We start from the raw sequence: 5,090 nt of genomic DNA, 5'->3' as shown, positions 1-5,090 counted from the left end.
ACCGACGCATCTCTTCAAACACCGGCGACCAACTAACACACATTTTAGCCTTTCTTTTTATATATATAGATTTTTATTTTTCACACTTCACTATAATATTAAAATGATATGCAGATTTTCGTTGCTTTTGAAATTCGGCTTAAAAATTGCACATGGAGCAACTAAAGACTCTCCTGAATTAAAAAAATGCCATAGTACCTCTAAATCGCGGGCCCCCACAGAAACCCCACACCCTCACGGCGGGCCTGGTGATGTGCTATACTTGATATCATTCGCTATAATATTTTTTTATTGATAAGCAGGTTGTTTAATTAAACACCAAAAAGTTACACGCAAGTATATCCGCACCACCAGAAAACATGAGTGCCACTGCGTATACGTAACATTTTATTATTACGTATAAAGAAATAAAAAAATTGCAATAAAATAATATTGCAACTATAAACTGAGATATAACCTAACCTAGCTTTCAAGTTAGATCAAACTACACACGGGGTGCAAAACAAATTCAAAATCGGTTCAGTAGTTTAAGAGTCCATTTGCGCCAAATATAGTGATACGTGATTTTTATATATTAAGATATATACCAGCATCACCAATATGCTTTAAATTGTCATTAAAATATCTATAATATATAACTGTCAAATAAAAAATATGACGAGAAAAATATAAAAAAATGTATGCAGTATTTCCCTTGATGAAAATAAAAAGCTTAGTGAAATATTTGGTCCTAAATGTTGGATTTTTCTTGCGCTTAAACCGATCCGCCGATTTACAAAACAAAAATGCATTTTGGATAACTGAGACTGTTTTTTCTTTCTCGGGAAATTGATGAATTGGTCGAACGATTATCAACCAACTTCACGCCTAACAAAGTTATTGAAATTTTTAAAACTTTTAAGAAGCTTACAGCAATGCAATTTAAGTGAAAATCTATAAATTAAAAAAAACTGATGCAAAGTTGAAATCTGATTTTGCATAACTTTATAATAAGCTAGATATCTAAATCGTGCAATAGTGCTCGGACTCCGATTATATTATTCTGACTGTTTCATGGAACCCCTGACTCAATATTGAAATAATCATAAAACCTCAAAAATTAAAAAAAATATTTATTTAGTTTATTTTTACTATCTGTACCATGAACTCTTGCAAAACCCAGCACTGTAACCCAGTTCTGCACAAGTAAAAAGTTCAATTGAGTGCGCATGCCTGGATAAACCGAACAGATGTGGGTGCCACACATTAGTATGAGCAGAGTTGAGACGACAGCCCCTATATTTGCGTATTAGTCCATAAACGCGAATACGATATAAAGTAAAGAACATGCAGCAACATATACAAATGGTTATCTTGTTTATACTTAAATCAAAAACTCACTAATATTAGATTTAAAAGTCAATGGTTGGTCGCATATATTGGAAGGTTGGCTTGAATGGTGCTATAAGGGAATTATTAGTAGTTGTTTTAACTTGAGAATGGTTATTTTTACTTAAGAGCGTCTTTTTTCAGAAAATGGTTTTAGGGGTGCCTTATCAGAACATGAAATAAATAAAATTCTGAGATAGGGCGAAGTTGGATAGGACGTTTTTGAAACAAACCCTGAGATGAAATGAAGATAAAATGAAATATTCCTTTTAAAATGTTTTCATACATTACACAAGAGGATACTCCCCGCTTAACAGCAACAAATAACAATCATGGTGAGTTATTGTACCCCTAAAAATATCAAACTGCAAAAGCTTGTTCGTGAAAAAATAAAGAACATGTCAAAAATAAAGGCATAGCTTTAGTTACATTCAAACACACAAAGTTTCCTCGGTGCCAAAGTATGAATTAATACAACAAGGTGTAATTTGGAAAAAGTTTTAAACAACAAAAGAATTATTGATCTTTGTGTTGAGGGGCTTACCAGGGGATGCAGGAGGATATCTTCCTACCTTTTCTTACCTTCAAAAACTTATACTCCTACCTACTTGAAAAGGCTGCAGGGAAATGCTTAGCGTATTATTAATTGCAAAATTAACAAGAGTCATGGTAGACAGTTTTGTTTTTTTTTTTTGTTGAAGCCAGGATCTGCGGTGTAGTAGGCGGCGGCCCATCATTCGGGCGTGTGGCTTGAAAACCTCCCATGCAGTGAAACTCTCATAGTAGTGTGATAATAGTAGATATATTTCCCGACATCAAGTATATTTCGACAGCACTATTAATCAATTACATGTGGTTCTTTGTTTTTATATGTATATATTATAATAAACTTCAAATTATGAAATCATACAATTGAAATTCAAATACGTACATACGTTATCGCCTCAGAGTTGACAATTTTCAACTACCAGTAGAAGATGGTAGATTGAAAATTAGTAAATGGGATGATAAATGGGACACTAGTATTTTCAAACCTGTCAACAAACTTTCACTGTGGTGCACGGATTTTCATCCATCACGACATAACAACTCAATTATTATTATTATTTTTTTTTTTTTTTTTTTTTCAATTACAAGAAAGGGATGACCAAATAAATAACTAAACACCAAGAGTCTCTTTATAAACAGATCGATCATCGCAGGAGTGCGAGTACTAATAAAAGGCTGTGAAGAGAATTACAAAATATAATCGTAATAGCTGGCTTCTTACCCGTCCTGATGTCGGGTCATTAATATTTTTCTCAAAACATCTATCGATTCTGATTTAAGGCGCTTTTGAACTGGTATTCCAGATAGGGATTTCCAATTTTGTTCAAAAAGTGTCAAATAGCAAGCGTTGCTTGGGTTTTGGAAAACAAAGTAGATTTTATAGTTTCCCAAAATACGATAGTGCTCATTGCTTTTTTGAAGACGTAAGAAATCTCAAATTACCACACTATAGTGCCGGAAAAGCTTGGACACTGTCTCCAAAGCCATCTGGAAACTACCACGAAGTTGGTCATCGAGTTACATCAAAATAATCCTGTATTAACCACAAAATATTGGAATATGACTTCGGATGTAACACGATATAGTCCACAAAATTATCATGAAATTACCCCAAATTGACTATGGAATGAACATGAAATAGTCCACAATAGGTGGCCACCGAGTTGTGGTGGTAGCGTGTGACGCCTACCACACCGAAGATCCTGGGTTCACGCCCGGGCAAAGCAATATCAAAATTTTGGAAACAAGTTGTTCAATTACAAGGAAACTTTTCTAAGCGATGTCGTCCCTCGGCAGTGATTGGTAAGCATCCCGATTGTATTTCACGACGCAAGTTGGAAGAGAAGCTCGGCCTTGAATCTCTTCGGAGGTTATCGCGCTTTACATTTATTTTTATTTTAGTCCACAAAAGATCCCGAAATAGTCCTGAAGACCATCCTCATGTGTCACCGAATTGATCCCAAATTAGTCTCTACAACCATCCTGATATGACTCCAAATGGTTTCTAAAACCATTAAGAAACGACAACGAAATTGTCTCTAACTCTTTCCTGTACTGACCAAAATAATTCCGAAATTTCCACAGAAGTTAACGCATTGCGGAGGTCTTAGCAATCCAATTTTTTTTGGCTGCTGCTCCGCTACAAATAGTTTAAACGTACATAGGTTTTATCGTTGAGCAGCGATTATTCTAATAAACGCCGGCGAACAAGCATTCGAGTAATCGATGATGAACGATTATTCGAATTTGAATAATCTAGTTCTGTAAATTGAATATTAGGGCATTCGAAGATTCGATTAATCGAATATCACAAGCTCTAGTACCACTGTTCGCTTTTTCAAATTTAAAAGCAATCAGCTGAAATAACTAGTTTGTGCAGTTAACTTGAAATAATCGCAAACATTCGTTAAGCGACATTTGTTTTAAGCATGGTATCAAAATAATGTGAACATTAAATATTGAAATCGTTGACTTTTTATGATTTTCGAAAGTCTTCCGCCTTGTTCTCGAATAACATTTCTTTAGAAACCACACAAATGTATGTATGAGCAACAGCACATGCACATAAAAAAGTCCATGACTGCTGCAAAAGTAATCGCGAAAGCTGTTAACAGAATACGATTTAGTTAATCTTTATAATGAGTGTCACGTTGATTATGTTGATGATGACACTGTTAATAATTGCTTTCCCCTACCGACTGATAGGTACATACGTACATATCTTGTACACACGAGTAGTCAGCTACGTATTTGCAAAGCCCCCGATGTAAATAGCCGACTCATGTTCGTGCAACTAAACTAATTTTGAGCTGCTCCTACTTTTCCATTCAACTGTCACTGTCGCTAGTTGCCGACACAACTTCTCCAATAAAACATCGTGTGACGCAACAGTTTGAAGGCGCCTCACCATAGCGACCGTCGAATCGAGCCCACTTCGCTTTTGGGGAGCGGCCTGTTGCATGTTGTAAAAGCACGCACACACTCTCATTTACAACGGTATATGCTGTGCTAGTGCTCGTTTGTTCAAAAAATGCTCTTCATGTGTGTGTAACTGAAAGGAAATCGGATATGTCGTACACAACAGTTGGTTGCTTGCGCTCTGTGCGGTTTATGCAATGCATGCAACATTTCGTTAACTTCCTGTTCACTTCGCATCATTTCACATTGCAAATGCTGCGTTATTGTTAGTGCAATATACAAATAAATTCATTGCATACTCTTAGGCGCTTGAGGGCGCAAACCGTAGGTGGTGTGCAAGTATTCGGTGAGTGTCGTTTGTGTGAAAATCTAGTTCGTTTATGGCTTCGTTTATGTTCGTGCGCATGGTTTTTCCTGAAAAATTGGCTGACATTCGCTGTTTTTTTTTTATATTTGTTGAATTTGTTGGCGTTTGTTCGTCCTCTTTCCTTTCGGTAGGTGCCGTTGCTGGTAGCTTTTCGTTTGCCAATTCTTTCTCATTTCATTCGATTGCTATTGTTTTTGTTTTGTTTACTTCTGCTCCTTTGCTAGTTTCTATTTCTCTTTGCATATTTGTTGTTGCAAATTTTACTGCTATTTTTTGTTAATTTTTCCCCTAATTTTCTTTGATTTTACTTTGTCACCTATTCCAATTTTTTTCCCACTCGCCTTTGGCTGCTTTATTTCTTTTATAGCTTTTTAAGGCTTTTTCTATG

Source organism: Eurosta solidaginis, chromosome 4 (genome assembly GCF_040869045.1).
Source record: "Eurosta solidaginis isolate ZX-2024a chromosome 4, ASM4086904v1, whole genome shotgun sequence".
Classification (NCBI taxonomy): Eukaryota; Metazoa; Arthropoda; class Insecta; order Diptera; family Tephritidae; genus Eurosta; species Eurosta solidaginis.
The sequence above is the reverse complement of the archived record's forward strand: the minus strand, read 5'-3'. Positions refer to the sequence as shown.